At 39.0% G+C, this 19,041-nt stretch overlaps 2 non-coding genes across 2 annotated transcripts; both read left to right on the top strand.

Annotated features, from left to right (window-relative positions):
• The first annotated feature begins 12,035 nt into the window (after positions 1-12,035).
• LOC113931585 lies at positions 12,036-12,182 on the top strand. The gene has a single exon (XR_003522752.1). It is a non-coding gene; the product is annotated as a U4 spliceosomal RNA (small nuclear RNA).
• Positions 12,183-16,213: 4,031 nt separating this feature from the next.
• On the top strand, positions 16,214-16,316 carry LOC113931627. Its single transcript, XR_003522790.1, has one exon. It is a non-coding gene; the product is annotated as a U6 spliceosomal RNA (small nuclear RNA).
• Positions 16,317-19,041: the final 2,725 nt, after the last annotated feature.

Below are 19,041 nucleotides of genomic sequence, written 5' to 3'. Positions count from 1 at the left end.
GTTTTGTCAAACTGGCATTACATATTCCCATTCCATGTCCCTGAACACCCATCTCTCAACAAGCAAATTTCCTAAATCCTCTGTATTTTACTGATTGGAACATCGAGGTACGACAATCCTGTTATCTAAAACTGCATCTTTCATATCTATATTCTTTGAAAAATGTTCCTGTCATTTTCTTATATATTTTCATTTTCATTCATAACACTGCTTGATTTATTCATCAATATAATTCAGTCCCATGAGTCCCAGTAACAATTTAAGGATATTTATGTAAAAAAGACTTTACAATAAAATAATATAATTTAAAATTTGAATGATTAAAGCTAGATTTTTTTTCTAATAAGAATAGAAATGCCAAGTTGAATTCAACAAGGACCTAGCACACAACATGTCTGTTGTATATCCCTGTTTGGGAACAAAGTTTGGTCCTGTCCTTTCTAATAACCAATGTGAAAAGGAGATCAAAATACAATAAGTAATTGATAAGACCCATAAAATGAAAACCAAAGCCATTATCTGACACAGCTCTTTTTAAACTACCAAAAGTGAAGGAGAGAGAAATAGAAAAAGAGAATGATCCATTTCCCTTCTGTCATTCAATGTCTGAGGAGGAAACAGTGTAGGTGGCATATGCTGCGCTTACCTCCTCCTCCCTGTGAATGCGGCACATGTCATGGCAAGAACAATCTTGTCGCACAAGATTATTAAATAAACTGCAATCTAATGCAGATTGTAAAGTTTTAACATGCACTTATTTGACAGGGGGATAGAGTTCCTTAAGTTTTGGGGTTTTTTTTTAACCCCACATGTATTGATTCATGTAATGACCATAATCAGGATACGGAACTGTTCTCTCACCATATTAAATGTCTCCAACACTCCGCATCTGAAGTCTCACCTTTCCCCAAACCTTAAATCTTGACAACCATGGATCTATTTTCCATTACTATAATTTTGTCATTTTGAGAATGTTATAAAAATCGAAACTTACCATATGTAAGATTTCACATTCAGATCCGCTTTTTCTCTCAGCATACTAAATCTCAAGATCCACTGAGGATGTTTCATGTATCATTAATCGGTTCTCTTTTTAATGCTGAGGAGTACTCCACTGCGTTGATGTACCTGAGTCTTTCATACATTGAGCAGCTGACGTCCAGTTGGGTCATCTTAAATTCTGGGCTGCTACAAATAAAGATGCTATGTACATTTCTTTGTGATGTTTTAGCATTTCTTTTCTCTAAATTCCTAGGAAAAGGCTGCTTGATCATATGGTAGGTGTGTGTTTAACTACATAAAGCTGACAAACTGATGTGCAGAGATCCTGGACCATTTTACTTTCTCACCATCCACGTATGAGCAATCCAACTGCTTGAAATCTTCACTAATACTTGGTATTTTCAGTAATTTCTATTTTAGCTATTATAGTAGGTGTAGAGTTGCATCTCATCACTGCATGAATTCACAGTTCCTTAATGGACCTTCGTGTGGAACATATTTGCATCTGCCTATTTCCCATTCATAGATCCTCTTTCGTGAAAGGTGTTCAAGTTCTATGCATATTTTCTAATTGTACTCTTTTTTTCTTATGGTTTGTTCAGCCTATTCTTTCTTATTTCATTTGGGTACAAGTCTTTTGTCATGTAGGTAAATTGCAAACATATGCAAATCTTCCTGTCTGTGGTTTTTATTATCTGTTTTTAACAGTGTCTCTTGCAAAGCAAAAGCTTTTAGTTTTGATGAAGTACAACTGATCAATACTTTCTTTACAGATCTAAAGGTAGATCCCAAAACACTTCATGGTGGAGGGGAGGCGCATGCCGTACAGTTGTATTGGCTCTGTAGCCTGCAAGAAAAGGTGGATGATAAGATCAGAGAAGGAAAAGGTTTTAAAGTTCTGCCCCTTTTTCTTCCTGGGGAGTCTTGGAACCCTGACTTTCCACTGCTACACTATAGGGAGCAGATAAAGTACCTCAAGCCTATACATAACAGGGGTTTAGGTAGCTGTGGCACTGTGACTCCAGAGAATATAAAAACACCTGAAAAGTCTTTATAGATAAGTACTGGAATTTTTAATTATCATTTTAATAAACTATAAAGAATGGATGAAAATAGAATAGTTACTATCGCAGCAAATCACATGGTAAGACAAAATAATTCATGGGTTTTTTGAAATTGTGCCTATGTATATATGAACACAAAATCACTAACACACACAGTTGGTAGGTGTTCTTACTATTCCATACACATCTTACTATAATTGAGGGTCAAAGTCACTGTGCCGGACATTGCAATGTTACGCAATGTCAAAAGATTGAGAGCTCACAAAAACATCTGGTTCAGCACCTTACCTTTAGAAAGTAAGTATTTTTTGGACAGAGGACACATAAAGTCTGGTTGGTGAAGAAAAAGAACAGCTAAGTCTGTTTATTATCTGACAGCCTGCTATGGCCTGAATGTTCATCTCCCCTCCACAATTCGTATGTTGAAGCCTATGTCATTAGGTCATGAGGGAGGAGCTCTCGTGAAAAGGCACCCAAGGGACCCCTCACCCCTTCTACCATGTGAGGACACAGTGAGAAGTCAGGAGTCCGCAACCCAGAAGAGAGCCTTCACCAAACCGACCACACTGGCATCCTCATCTGAGACTCCCAGCCTCTAGATCGGAGAGAAATTTCTGTTGTTTATCAGTTACCCAGACTGGTAGGTTGTTATAGCAGCCCGAATGGACTAAGACACAGCATATCACCTGTCCCGGGCACTAGGCCTTCTGCTGCAAGTTCTCCATCCTACATCTACCCTAGGATCCTCACCTATTATTTATGAGGGATCTAGCTGGGCAAAATCTCAGAGCTTGTAGGGAGGTGACATTACTAGAGAGTCTTGGACAAGGAGCAATAATCACATATAAGGATCTGCCTGAGGGAGGACTAAAGTGACCACAAACATCAGAACGCCAGCATTACTACATCCTCCCCTCTGCTTTCAGACCTGAGAGGTACCAGGCAGCCGTATTAAGCTTCGGCTGAGTGGTACCCAGGATCTAGAAGGACGTCAAGTCACTGCAGCAAGAGAAGAAGCGTCCTTCATCTCCTCCTCTCCTCTTTTCTGGGTATTGCCCAGATGCTGCCTGCCATTAGGACACAAAGCATTCTACAGGCCTCTCGGATTCCCCTATCTCACCACCCAGAGTCCTGCAGACTTTTCACGGAGCAGAACTGAGGAAGATGCCAACAGCCAGGAGGATGAAAATCTAAGCACTTCGCAAGCCCCACCTGCCACAGAGAACTAACGCAGAGGCCCTTTAACCCAGAAGGCACCTTAGTTGATGCAGTTCCTTTTGCTCATATATAAAATTAAAGAGCCCATCACAAAAGCACACATACTGAAAAAGGTCAACAAAATGTATAAGGGCCATTTTCCTGTGATCCTGTGGAAAGCCTCTAACATGTGGAGCTGGTCTTTGCCCTTGACTTGAAGGCTTTTGACACAACTACACATTGTTCTTGTCAGCAAGATGGATTTCACCCATCATGGGCATTAGAGTGCTGCCGGTGGTTGCAAAAGACTGGTCTCCTGATGACCTTCCTGGGCATGGCCTTTGTGAAGGGCAATTGCACCACTGAGGAGAATATCTGAGAATTCCCGAACGTGATGTAGATATATGCTCGGAGAAAGCCCTTCATCTGTGGAGAGGCCAGAAAGCTCATTACCAGAGATTTGGTACGGGCAAAGTACTTGGAGCATCAAGCAAGCTCCTGATGGTGATCCTACATGCTATATAAACTCCTGTGGGGTCCAAGAGCTCAAAAGAACCAACAAGATGAAAGTCCTGAGATTTCTGACCAAGGTCAATGATACAGACCCATTTCTGCCTATGCCAATATGGAGTCTTTGTGAGATGAGGAAGGCAGAGCCTGAGCCAGAGTGGCTGACGCCACTGCTACAGCTCGGCCATGGTCCAGGGTAACATCCAGCAGCTTCATTACCCCTAGTAAGGTCTTAGGCAGGTTCTTCACTTTCTGGTCGAAAAGGTCCATCAGCCTTATAAGCAGTAAGGGCGAGGGGCTGCTGCTGGGCAGGAGGGAATACATTACGTATCATCGTCATATTCCTGTTTTACCGGGTAACTTGGAGATTTTCCTTCCTTCACTTCTTTCTTTCCTCCTTTCTTTCCACTTAGTTTCTAAATGTTGTTCCTTTAAATAGAAAATTTAAACAGCTTCAGAATGTAAGCTTATGAATCACCACTTTGATTATACATTTATTGTTTTGCATCAAGTTTAGGAGTAGAAGCTATGCTGTTTTGTAAAACCAACTGGGAAAATTTCCATCTTATTTTGTGATCTAAAACAGAATAATGTGGCAATTGAGTAATTGCTTCTTTGGAAATATGAACAGATTCAACAGTAAAATTGTTGTGCTCAAGAAACAGTGATGAAGTGAAAAACAAACGCTCAACACTTGAATTCCCGAAACATTCAGTTTGTTGCTCTGAAAAATCTACACACACACAGATTTACTTAGCTTATCCAAGAATGTAGGTGAAATTAAATTTTAATAAATTAGATACTATATTATGTTCATTGGCTCATTCATTCCCTAAGCATTAACTGAGTATCTGCTTTTTGGAAAACACCATGTTATTTCTGGGGATGTTAGGATTTCTATCATAGGAGCAGTTGGAAGTTGGTGGGGTATTACAGTAGTACACAGAGATAATTTAAAAGAAGAAAATAGGAGGTGGGATTCTAAGCAAGAGCAATTAAGTGTAAAAATCCTGAGACAAGCCTGTTCAGGATTTCGGTAACTGCAGTTCTTCAGAGGTACTGGAGTTCAAGTTTCGCCCTGTGGTCTGAGAGGTAAGGCTGTGGGACTGGTGAACTGGCGCCAAAACCTCAAATGATGTGTCTCAGAGTTGAGAGACTAAAGCCTGCAATGCAAAGTAGCTCTTAGCAGTAATACATGGATCCTGGATAAACTAGGGAGAATGTTTCTATTGGAGCAGGCAATATACATGTAATGGGTACTTGTCCCACTGCATTTGATAACCATTTGCAAAGTATTTATCTATATTCTCAACTGCAAACACAGTCTGCCTTTCATTTGAAAAAGTAAGGATAACATGTTTCATAGATCCACACATAAAGATGTAATGTGTCCAGCTGGTATACTTAACAACTACACCTAGGAATCTAAATGTTGGTGGGTGGACCTGATTTAAATGATAAGATTTGAAATCTGAGGTGATGTTGTACTTGGATCAGGCTTTTTTGAGGGTCTTAGATGGGGGAAATGTATTTTGTATCAGGTAGGGACATGAAACAATGGGGCCTAGAGGGTAGAGTGGGGCATATAGAACTGTATGGGGGCCCACGATTCCCTAGCTCCCAGTGATCATACCTTTGCATACTTCTACCCTCAAGTGTAGGGCCTACGGCTGAATTCTAAGGAAGAGATTATGACAAAGGTGTTGGGATGTCACTCCAATTATTATATTACATTCCATGTTAAAGGTAAGACAACACTCCTCTGATAACAGATGCTATATAAGACACCATGTTGCTATCAGATATGCTGTTGCTATCTTGCTTGTTTTTGAAGAGGAAATCTGCCATGTTTGGAATGGCCTATGGATCGGGCCCAGTGGCATGAAACTGCAGGCTAGGTTTAGGTACTGAGGTTAGTCTCTAAATCACCGTCAGCAAGAAAAAAAAGCCCTCTAAGTCCTAGAGACAAAAGGAAATTAATTCTGGCAAACAAAATGAGCTTGAGAGTGGATTTTTCTTGGTCACTTCCAGTTTCCAGTCTAACATGAAAGGAACTTACTTTGTCACTCCCATCCTCACAACAAGAAAACATCTGAACCAACTGCAAATTGGCAATTCTTCTTATACCCATCAGAGGTCACAAGGCTGACTGCTGCTGCCCAAAATGGAGAGAGAAACTGTTGAAATGGAGAATTACAGCTCGCTGGATCATAAGTCTGGGAGCAGAAACCAGTGCTGGAGTCGGCACCGGGATTGGAACACTTAGAAATTACTGGAGACTCCCTGCAGAGTAGCCTCGAGTTAAAAACTCTAGGCAGGCTTAGTCTAATAGGGGCCCCTAAACTTTTCTAAGTTTTACTTCCAGGAGCCCTATTAGGTTCTTATAGTGACAATAAAGGTCAGACAACAATGCCACTGTACTTCTAGCAGGGGAAAGGAAAAAGCAGCCAGCTTGAAAAATGCCCAAAGTGATCTGTTCTTTATAACAAGGCTTGCCGACAGAGAAACTATTTACCAGAGCCTAACTGAGTGGGATTTTATTAGAGCCTAAGCCATCTGGGGGAGGGGAAATGCCAACTCTAGCCCCCTCTAGCCTTCCAAGAGGAGGAAGAAGGGAAATAGCCCCAAATAGGCCCTCTTTACTTCCTGTTCTACCTGAGGTGTGAAAAAAACTGAGAAGCACCTGTGAGGTCAGAGCCCAGGGGCATAGGCTCGCTACAAAACTGACACCTAATCATTAGATTACGGAACACTCCCTCATGCCCCACACCTCACTACCACATCAACAGGGCTCCTGTCCAATAACAAAAGATTGCAACTGAAAGAGCTGTATGCCTTGGACCTCATTTAAGAAAAGCAGAGAAGATGAAAAGGATACCAGAGAAAATGTAGTCTCTGACAGCTGCAGCTATAGCAAACAATAGACACTGCCTGACTCCAGGCCAGAAAATCATAAAATCTTTCACCCCGTACATTAGATCTAGCTTTCAATAACAACAACAAAAATTATAAGGCATACATACTAAAAGACAAAAAACATAGTTTGAAGCATCAGGTCCAGAATCAGATGTGGCAGATATTTTGGCATTATCATAGCAGGAATTTACAATAACTATGATTAACATGCCGTGGGCTATAATGGAAAAAGGGAAACTTTGCAAGAATAAATAAGGGGTAATGTGAGCAGAGAGATGTAAGCTCTAAGAAAGAATCATAAGGTGGGGTGCCTGGGTGGCTCAGATGGTTAAGCGTCTGCCTTCGGCTCAGGTCATGATCCCAGGGTCCTGGGATCGAGTCCCGCATCGGGCTCCCTGCTCCTTGGGAGCCTGCTTCTCCCTCTGCCTCTCTCTCTCTCTGTCTCTCTCTCTCTCTCTGTCTCTCATGAATAAATAAATAAAATCTTAAAAAAAAAGAAAGAATCATAAGGCAATGCTAGAAATCAAAAAGATTGCAAAAGAAATGAAGAAAGCCTTTGATGGGTTCATCAATAGGCTGGGCATGGCTGAGGAATGAAATCAATAAATTTGAAAACATGTCAACAGAAACTTCCAGATGAAATGCAAAGAGAAAAAAAAGAATGAAAAAGATGAAAGAGAAGAGCCAAAAACTGTGGGACGACAAAAGATGTAACATTAGTGTAGCGGGAATACTGGAAGGAGAAAGAGAGCAAGAAACAGAGCAAACATATGAAGTAAAAATAACTGAGAATTTTCCAAAATTAACACCAGATGCTAAACCACCAATCCAAGAAGCTCCAAGAATGCCAAGCAGTATGAATAACAAAAACTACACCTAGGCAGAGCATATGCAAACTGTAGAAAACCAACCCAAAGGAGAAATTCTTGAGAAAAAGGTACCTTGTGTAGAGACACAAGGGTAAGAATTACATTGGCCTTCTCTTCACAGACATGCAAGCAAGAAGAGAGTTGAATTAAAGCTTGGAAGATTGAAAAACAAAACCCTACCAACCTAGAATTCTATATTGAGTAAAATTCTCCTCTGAGGTGAAGGAGAATAAAAGATGCTCACAGACAAACACAAACTGAGGAAATCTGGTACCAGGAGACCTCCCTTGCAAAGAATGTTCAAAGAAGTTTTTTTGAGGAGAAGAAAACTAATATAGGTCAGAAACTCCCACCTATATAAGGATGAGACGAATGGCAGAGAAGGAATAAATGAAGGCAAATATTTTTTTCTTTATTTGAGCAAACAGATAACAGTCCAAAATAATAACAGAGATAATCTATTCCATAATTATACCTTACGAGGAAGTAGGATGAATGACAGCAAGGTTATAAGAAACAGGAGGGAGGAAGTGGCACTACCTGTGAGTCTGTAGCGCATTATTCGAAAGTGGACTTGGGTTAGTTTTAAATGCGTATTCCAAAAGTTAGAGCATCCACTGAAAACAAGTAAAAATAATTGCTGTGCCAAAGAGGGGAGAAAAAGGAATCATAAGATATTACGGTAAGTAAGTAAGTATAAATCCCCCTATAGCAATAATTACTTTAAAAGTCAGTGGTCTAAATACACTACTTAAAAGAATAGAATTCTCAGAGGGGATAAAAAAAAAAAAACAACCCACGACCATATCATACACTGTCTACAAGAAATCCACCTTAAATGTAAGGACACCAATAGGTTAAAGAAACTAAAGAGATGGAAAGAGACATACCATTCTAATATAAATGAAAGGAAAGCTGGACTAACCAGTTTTCTTTCAGACAAAGCAGAATTCAGTTCAAGGAAAATTACCAGAGAAAAAGAGAAGTATTACATAATCACAAAGGGGTCAATTCTCCAAGATATGTTACCATCCTTAATGTGCACGCCCCCAAAAAACACAGCATCAACAGACATGAGGGAAACACTGATGAGGCAAATACACAGTTCTAATGAAGAGACTTCAGCACACCTCTCTAAGTAACTGACAAATGCAGCAGTCAGAAAATTATTAATGGTCTAATTAAACTGGATAGCACCATCAGTGAAGAAGGTCTACATGACATTTTTAGAAAACATAATGACAGGAGAAAACACACTTTTTTTGTTCCAAGTTCACATGGAACATACATCAAGATAGACCACATTCTGTGCCATAAAACACCATCCAATTTAAAGAACAGAACTCATACAAGCATACTCTAGGACCACAGTGGAATTCAACTAGGAATAAATAACAGAAAAATAGCATAAAAATCTCAAATAGGTGGAGATTAAACCACATACTTCTACATAAAAAGATGCTTACCACTATATCGCATTTGGAAATTGCAAATTAAAACCAAGAGATACCACTACACACCTGTTAGAATGGCTAAAATCTAAAACACAGACAAACCCAAACACTGGAAAGGATGCAGAGCAATAGGAATTCTCATTCAGTGCTGGTGGGAATGCAAAATGGTACAGCCACATGGAAAACCATTTTAACAGAATCCTACAAAAGTAAACATACTCTTGTCATACCATCCAGCAAATGCACTCCTTCGTGTTTACCTACATGAGTTGAAAGATTATGTTCACACAAAAAGCTGCACACAAAAGTTTACAGTAACATTATTCATAAGTGCCAAAGAATGAAAGCAACCAAGATGTCCTTCAACAGGTGAATGGATAAACAAATTGTGGTACATCCAGACAATAGAATACTGTTCAATAATATAAAGAAATGAACTTTCAAGCTATGAAAAGACATGGAGGAACGCTAAATGCATACTGCTAATTTAAAGTAGCATATATGAAAGATTACACACGCTCTTATTTTAAATATGTGCCATTCTGGAAAAGGTAAAACTAGACAGTAGAAAAGATTAGGGATTCAGGGGGATGGAGGGAGGGTGCCTCAGTGGAGCACAGGGGATTTTTAGCACAGCGGAACTACTCTCTGTAATACCATAATGATGGATACATGTCATTATATGTTAGTCAAAACCCATAGAACGCACAATGCAAAGAGTGAACTCTAATGTATGCTACCTATTTTACTTACTAATGTATCAATATTGGCTTATTAACTGTAACAAATACACTAAACCAATGCAAGATAACATGTAAATAGTAGCAGAAACTGTGTGTAAGGGGCTGAGAGGGTGTATGGGAACTTGCTGTACTTTCTGCCCAATTTTTCTATAGACCTGTAATAGCATGAAAAAATAAAGTTTCTGAATAAATAAACATTCCCTCAGAGTTATATACTTACAGTAGTTTTTGTTTTCCTGGATAATCTGAATGTTGCAGTTGATCAATTATTTTTATTGATTTTCTCACGTGAAACCTTACTTTCTCTTCTGGGCGAAAAAAAAGCAACTCTTTTACTAGCAGTTAAGTTTGCTCAAATTTCTTCTACCATTAATAAGCAAAATGTAACAAAGCCAAATACTCCCAGGACCTCTGAAACTTGAAACGTCCTCTAAATAACTCTGTTTTGGTCCTAGTGCTTCAATGCATAAACACACACACACACACACACACACACACACACACACACACACACACATATTCAAAAAATCATAAAAGCATTGAGAGATATATTCAACTTGTAAAAAATGTGAGCACTATATATAAAGATCTATAGCATTCTACTGCTCAAAACGGCCCAAGGAGGTACTTACAGGGATATTTATTACATTAATTAGATTTATTACAAACATGTTTATTTTTTTTAAATTTTTTAAATTTTTTTATTTTTTAAGATTTTATTTATTTATTCATGAGAGACAGAGAGAGAGAGGCAGAGGGAGAAGCAGGCTTCCAAGGAGCGGAGAGCCCGATGCGGGACTCGATCCCAGGACCCTGGGATCATGACCTGAGCCAAAGGCAGATGCCCAACCATCTGAGCCACCCAGGCGCCCTATTACAAACATGTTTAAAACATCCAAACAATTTAAGAAGCTAGAGAAAGAACAGCATATTAAACACAAAGAAGCAAAAGTAGGAAACAATACAGATGAATGCAAAAGTGATCAATTAGAAGACAGTAGAGCCTGCTAATGAAAGCTCGTTCTTTGAAAGGATTTATATAACAATTTTTATAAGTATTACAATCATAAATGAAAGAAACAGTTATACATGATATTAGGTAAATAAAACTGGGCAAAATTTAGGTGGAGAAGAGATATGGCAGTGATAAAATAACACTGTATTGCCAATATCTCAAGATAAGCGATAGGCAACGAAGAAATTCTACCCAAAGAAGAATTTCAGATACAAAACTCAGGAAGTTTAGAATTAGAAATTGATCATCCTGCTGCCTCTAATGGATTTCATGGATAAAGAAGATGACTGCCAACATTACCATAAAGGAGACAATGGACATCATGTACATCCTGATGGAAGTGCACATTTTTACCCCTGGAGAGCACTTGCTAAGATACAAACACCTAAACTTTAATATGAACAGGATTCTACCTATAAAAATTGAGGATTGCCATTGATTAATGTTAGGTAACTGGGTTCATTATTCTAGTCTCCATACTGCTGTATATGTTTGAGAAATTCTAAAAAAAAAAAAAAAGAGAGAGAGAGAGAATTTCTATAATACAAGGGCTTTTTTTTTTTAAAGATTTTATTTATTTATTTGAGAGAGAGAGAGAATGAGAGATAGAGAGCATGAGAAAGAAGAGGGTCAGAGGGAGAAGCAGGCTCCCTCAGCAGGGAGCCCGATGCGGGACTCGATCCCGGGACTCCAGGATCATGACCTGAGCCGAAGGCAGTCACTTAACCAACTGAGCCACCCAGGCGCCCAATACAAGGGCTCTTTTTAAATATCCTGCCTTTAATATGAAATGTGATGTGGGGTGCCTGGGTGGCACAGTCAGTTAGGTGTCCAACTCTTGATTTTGGCTCAGGTCATTCTCTCAGTGTCCTGAGATTGAGCCCCACATTGGGCTGCATGCTCAGCGCAGAGTCTGCTTGAGATTCTCTTTCCCTTTCCCTCTTGCCCCTCCTGCTCGTGCTCTCGCCCTCTCTCTCTCAAAATATATAAATCTTAAAAAAAAAGAGAGAGAGAGAGAAGTGATGTACAGGCAGTTCTTATTTTATGGCAAGTCTCAGGTCATCATGTTCTCTGCCAAATGAAGGTTTGTGGTAACTCTGTGTAAAGCAAGACTATCAGTGATATTTTTTCAACACAATTCCCTTACTTTGTATTTCTGTTATGTTTTGGTAATTCTCTCAATATTTCAAACTTTTTCATTATTCTTATATGTGTTATGGTGATATATGAACAATGATCTTTGATGTAACTACTGCAATTGTTTTAGCTTTGCGTGGTGGCAATATCATAGCCAATGAGGTTTACCCAAGGCGCGATTATTGCTAACTGAAAACTACTGTAATTGTTTTGAGGTGCCAAGAATCACACCCATAAGATGGCAAACTTAATCAATGTTGTGTGTGTTCTGACTCTCCCACCGACCAGTCGTTCCCGCCGTCTCTCCCTCTCCTCCAGCCTGCCTATTCTGATGCACAACAATATTGAAATTAGGCCAATTAGTAACCCCACAATGGCTTCTTAGTGTTTAAGTGAAGGGAAGATTTCCACGTCCTTCACTTTAAATTGAAAGCTAGCAATTATTAAGCTTAGCAAGGAAGGCATGTCAAAAGCCAAGATAGGCTGAAAGCTAAGGTTCTTGCACCAGTTAGTCAAATAGTAAATGCAAAGGAAAAGTCCTTGAAGAAAATTAAAAGTACTACTACAATGAGCACATAAAAGTGAAACAAGGATAAAGTTTCAGTGGTCTGGATAGGAGATCAAACCTGTCACAGTATACATCCCCTTAAGCCAAAGCCTAATCTGGAGCAAGGCCCTAACTCTCTTCAGTTCTTTGAAGGCTGAGAGAGGTGAGGAGGCTGCACGAGAGAAAATCTGAAGCTATCAGAAGTTGGTTCATGAGGTTTAAGGAAAGAAGCCATCTCCACAACATAACAATACAAGGAAAAGCACCAAGTGCTGATGTAGAAGCTGCAGTAAATTCCGTACATCTAGCTAACATAATTCATGAAGGTGGCTACACTACACATAGATTTTCAGTGTAGACGAAACAGCCTTCTATTGGAAGAAGATGCCATCTAGCACTTTCATAGCTAGAGAGGAGAACTCAAAGCCTGGCTTCAAAACTTCAAAGGACAGGCAAACTCTCTTCTTAGGGACTAATGCAGCTGGTTGAAACCAAAGCCCATTCCCATTCCAAAAATCCTAGGACCCTTAAGAATTATGCTAAATGTATTCTGCCTGTGCTCTGTAAATGGAAAAACAAAGCCTGGATGACAGCACATCTGTTTACAACATTATTTACTGAACATTTTGAGGCCACTGTTGAGACCTACTGCTCAGAAAAAAAGATTCCTTTCAAAATATGACTGCTCATTGACAGGGTACCTGGTCACTTGAGAGCTCTGATGGGGATGTGTAATGAGATGAATGTTGTTTTCATGCCTGCTGACACAACATCCATCCTGCAGTCTGTGGATAAAGGAGTTAATTTCAACTTTTAAGTCTTATGATTTAAGAAATACATTTCATAAGGCTATAGCTACCATAGCTAGTGGATCCTCTGATGGATCTGGGCAATGTCAATTGAAAACCTTCTGGAAGGGATTCGCCATTCTAGGTGCCATTAGGGACATTCAAGATTCATGAAAAGAAGTAAAAATATCAATATTAATGGGGGTCTGGAAAAAGTTATTCCAATCCTCATGGATGACTTTGAAGGTTTCAAGACTTCAGGTGGAGGAAGCAATTGCAGATGTGGTGAAAATAGAAGGGGACTAGAATTAATTGGAGCCTAAAGATATGACTGAATTGCTGTGATCTCATGATAAAACTTGAATTGATGAGGATTTGCTTCCTACAGCCGAGCAAAGAAAGTGATTTCATGAGATGAAATCTACTCCTGGTGAAGATGCTATCAAACAGCATCACATGCTACAGAGAAACTGTGTGTGAAAGGAAGAGTCAATCGACGTGGCAAACTTCATTGTTGTCTTATTTTAAGATATTGCCACAGCCACCCCAACCTTTAGAAACCACAAGCCTGATCAGTCATCAACAGAGAGGCAAGACCTTCCGTCAACAAAAAGATTCTGACTTGCTGAAAGCCGAGATGATGGCTAGCAATTATTAGTAATAAGGTACTTCTTTATTACAATATGTACTTTTTATTTTTTTAAGACTTATTTATTTGAGAATTAGAGCATGTGAGTGCAGGGGAGAGGGGCAGAGAGAGTCTTAAGTAGGCTCCACGCCCAGCACAGACCCCGATGTGGGGCTCAATATCACATTCCTGAGATCTCGATCTGAGCAGAAACCAGGAGTTGGGTGCCCAACAGACTGCACCACCCAGGTGCCCCATATTATGACATGTACTTTTTAAAGACATAAGGTATTGCACATTGAAAAGACAGAGTAAACATAACTTTTATAGGAACTGGGAAAACAAGAAATTCATTGGACTCTCTTTGTCACAATATTTGCTTTATTCTAGTAGTCTGGAACCAAATCTGCAATATCTCCAAGGTATGCCTCTATACCACATCTTATCATATATATCTCAGCTCAGTGTCTCACCATATAAAGCATCCAGTCAATTAATCCATCTAATATGTATTCATTGAGCACCAATCAAGCTCTAGTTTGCTCCAGAAATTATTAAAAACCAATTTCCTCATTTTCCTCACTTCTAGTATAACTGGTATTCTTTGAAAAGTTTTTTTTTTTGCCTACAAGTCACTATCTTTGATGACTATTTAAAATGCACTCACCTTTGAATATTTAGTACAACTTCTTAAGTCCTAGCAAGTTACATTATAATTTCATATGGAAACTACCATCTCACTTTAAATATTTTTAAATGTACTTAAAGTACCCTTCATTAAATTACATAAAAATAACACATATTTTATACATCATGACTAAAAACCAGTTTAATGCATTTATAGCTGAAAGGCATTTAGAAATTTAATCTGTCCCACATAAACAGAACTGTATGAACTTGGGAGTTTTCATTAAGCTATTTTTATTTTTATTTATTTTTAAAGATTTTATTTATTTATTTGACAGAGAGAGACACAGCAAGAGAGGGAACACAAGCAGGGGGAGTGGGAGAGGGAGAAGCAGGCTTCCGGCTGAGCAGGGAGCCTGCTGTGGGGCTCGATCCCAGGACCCTGGGACCATGACCTGAGCTGAAGGCAGCCGCTTAACAACTGAGCCACCCAGGCGCCCCTCATTAAGCTATTTTTAAATTAAGATGTGCATACTGTTTTTTTTTTTTTTTTTTTTAGACATAATGCTTTTGTACAATAGACTACAGTATAGTGTGAGTATAACTTTTAGATGCATTGGGAACCAAAACATTCACGTGACTTGCTTTAATGCAATATGTACTAGCTTTATTATAGTGGTATGGAACTGAACCTGCAATATCTTTGAGATATGCCTGTAAAATGGAACATTTTATCAAAATACTGTGAAATTAAATAAAGGAAAATTCATCTAAAATGGAGTTGGGAGGCCAGAAAGGGGAGCTCTCATAACTTACCACTTGTCTTCAATTGCAGACAGGTAGAAATATATTCCCAATAGGAAGAAGCTCATACATACTTCACTACAAGAGCAGGAGGGAAAAAAGGATTTTTTCCTTGCCCAGTAACAGCCCAGCCAATGAGAGACTATCACAACTTAACCAGTGAAAAGTCATTTCAAACTCCCAGTTTACTCCAATGGATTTTTTAAGAGCTCCCCCAACTCCTCCTTCCATCTATAAAAGAGTATTCCTCTCCCTTGTTCTTGGACTTGCCTATGGTTGTGCCTAGCCTCCAAGTCCCAAACTGAAATTCTCTGCTATTTCCAGATAAACCCAACTTCCTGGTAAAATAACTGGATGCTTACTTTTAAGGTTAACATAATATAAATAAGTAAATAGGTCCATAGAGAGACAGATATCTTCAATCAACAAAATAAGAAACTGAAACAGCAGTCCAACCCAAGGCAACATCAAAAGACTCCAGGGCCATCCAGGCTTTAGGGCTTGTTACATAAAATGATAAAGGTAAAAGTAATCACCACCTCATGTAAACTTTTTTAATTATACAAAAACTAGGGAGTTATTCAACCATTAAAATAGGCTACCTCTTCTTGATACAAAGACCAGGTGAGAATCCCTCAATTAAACAACACTTAAGCCAAGCTCACTTGTGTAGAGACAAATATCCTAAATAAATTCATAGTATTTCCAATATAGCAGTGAATTAACATTAGAAAATGCTGCCAAATGGAAATCACTATCTTAGCAAAAAAAGAGGGGAAAAGGACAAGACTATGTGCAAGGGTAAAGAAAAAGCCTTTGACAAAATAAATAAATAAATAAATAAATAAATAAATAACACTTGCCAATGATAGTAAGTTTTCACAAGCTTCCATTACAAAAGAATTTCCATGCTCCGTTTGGCACTAAATACACAAAAATTGGAACTATACAGAGAAGACTAGCATGGCCCCTATGCAAGGATGATACACAAGTTTGAGGAGTGTTACATCTTGAAAGAAACAAAGAAACAAAGAAGAAAGAAAAGAGGGAGGGAGGGAGGAGGGAGGGAGGGAGGGAGGAAGGAAGGAAGGAAGGAAGAAAGAAAGAAAGAAAGAAAGAGGGAGGGAGGAGGAAGGGAGGGAGGGAGGGAGGAAGGAAGGAAGGAAGGAAGGAAGGAAGGAAGGAAGAAAGAAGAAAGAAAGAAAGAGGGAGGGAGGAGGGAGGGAGGGAGGAAGGGAGGAAGGAAGGAAGGAAGGAAGGAAGGAAGGAAGGAAGGAAGAAAGAAAGAAGAAAGAAAGAAAGAAAGAAAGAAAGAAAGAAAGAAAGAAAGAAAGAAAGAAAAGAAAGAAGAAGGAAAGAAAAAGAAAGAAAGAAAGAAAAGAGGGAGGGAGGAGGGAGGGAGGGAGGGAGGAAGGAAAGGAAGGAAGGACGGACGGACGGAAGGACGGAAGGAAGGAAGAAGGAAAGAAAGAAAGGAAGGAAGGAAAGAAAGAAAGAAAGAAAGAAAGAAAGAAAGAAAGAAAGAAAGAGAATTTCCATTTTCTAAAATACATAATAAATATACTACATGGGAACTATTGCAAACATACCCAATAGTTTTAACAAGAAAACAAAGACATATGATATCAAATCCACTGTCTAAAACTGGATGAAAATACATACCCAGTACACAACTGTTATACAAGAATATGAATACCAAACTAAATAAAAGGAAAGAATAATGAAAAGAAAGAGGAAACAATGGTAAAAATATGATCTCTTAATTAAAAAGTTCCAAGTAATTGGTACAGAAATTAAGACACATAAGCAACTTCAGAAAGATGTGGTATAAAAGATCAACATAGCAAATTAAGGAATCTGATAAAACAAAATCACTAACAAATTACAACATATAATGGAAAATATATCACTGAAAACAACAATAATATCCAAGATATACCTAACACAAAACCAAACAGACACCTACAAGTTCTTTAGGAGATAACTATAAAAAGGTACTGATAGACTAACACAAATCAGAACCATAATGAGATACCACCTTAAACCAATCAGAATGGCTAAAATTAATAAACAATAGGAAACAACAGATGTTGGTGAGGATGAAGAGAAAGGGGAACACTTAACACTGTTCGTGGGAATGCAAACTGATGCAAACACTCTGGAAATCAGTATGAAGATTCCTCAAAGAGTACAAAACAGAACTACCCTACGACCTGATATTTATCCAAAGGATACAAGAATAGTGATTTGAAGGGGCAGCCATGTCGACAATAGCCAAAATATGGAAAGAGCCCAGATGTCCCTCAACAGATGAATGGATAAAGAGGAGGTGGTATGTACACACACACACACACACACACACACACACACACACACACACACACACAAAACAGAATATTACTCAGGCATCAGAATGAAATCTTGCCACTTGCAATGACGTGGATGGAGCTAGAGTGCATTATGCTAAGTGAAATACGTCAGAGAAAGACAAATGCCATATGATTTCACTCATATGTGGAATTTAAGAAACAAAACAAACACAGGGTAAGGGAAGGAGAAATAAAATAAGATGAAAACAGAGAGGAAGACAAACCATAAGAGGCTCTTAACTCTAGGAAACAAACAGGGTTGCTGGAGGGGAGGTGGGTGGGAGAATGCGCATTAAGGAGGGCACTTGATGGAATGAGCACTGGGTGTTATATGCAACTGATAAATCATTAAATTCTACTTCTGAAACTAATAATATCCTGTATGTTAAACTGAATTTAAATAAAAAAAATAAAAAATTATTGAAAGACTTATGAACAAGAATTTTCGAAAAAAGCAGTTTACTATGTTTATTCATATGAGAGAATATTGTAAAGATGTCAATTCTCTTTAACATATTTATAGTCATGGCCTTACCTATAGCTACAAATATGTCACCAATTCAGGCTGCTTTGCCCATAATCAAAATAAACCCTAAAAAATTTAAAGAGAAATAAAAAACCAGTATCAACAAGAGCAAAACAACAAAAACGATAAGCTCCTGAGGCATACTAACTCTGTGTTGAACTAGAGCCTCTGTGTGGGCAGGTGGAGGCCTGCTCTGTGATTGAGAATGGTACTAGCTTGCAAGGGAGGCCAATGACAGGACTGACTAGAGAGAAGTTTTTAAGGTCAGCCCTTGGCTCTTCCAGTATTCACTGGGACAGTGAATTTCTACGGCTTCAATAAAGGTACCCGAGGGAGCTCCTCAGAGCCTAAGTGCCAGGACCAAAGGATAATATTAGGACTACATTAAAGAATGGGTTGGTTGTAGCAGTGTGAGTCCACAGGCTGTGCTGTTAACCACTTGAAAATTTGCCATTGAATGTGGACTGGCCTTCATTAACATCTTAATAGAACAAAAGGTACAAGGCACAAACTAAAATAGACTAGCAAGTATCACAGTAATTGCACATAAGGATGGAAATTCATTCCAGAAACTTTGAGTGATGAGAATACTGTCAACTAAAAGAAGCCCCAGGAAGGTGGTCAGGCTAAGGAGCACCCCATTTTCCCACGGGATTCCTAAGGCCTTGATGGGGCTGTGGGGAGGTATGAAGTGTGAAAAGGAGGGAATTCCAGGCCTTCTAACTCACTGGAAGTTCCCTGAATGAAATCCGATGGACTCCTCCACCCAGAAAAGGGACCCCACAGGATCTGCACCCTACGACAGCCATGTCTGGGAAGCTTCAGGCAAGAGCAGCCTGATGAGG

This window comes from Zalophus californianus, chromosome X (assembly GCF_009762305.2).
Source record: "Zalophus californianus isolate mZalCal1 chromosome X, mZalCal1.pri.v2, whole genome shotgun sequence".
Taxonomy (NCBI): domain Eukaryota; kingdom Metazoa; phylum Chordata; class Mammalia; order Carnivora; family Otariidae; genus Zalophus; species Zalophus californianus.
Note: the sequence above shows the minus strand (reverse complement) of the source record. Positions and strands in the feature narration are given on the sequence as shown.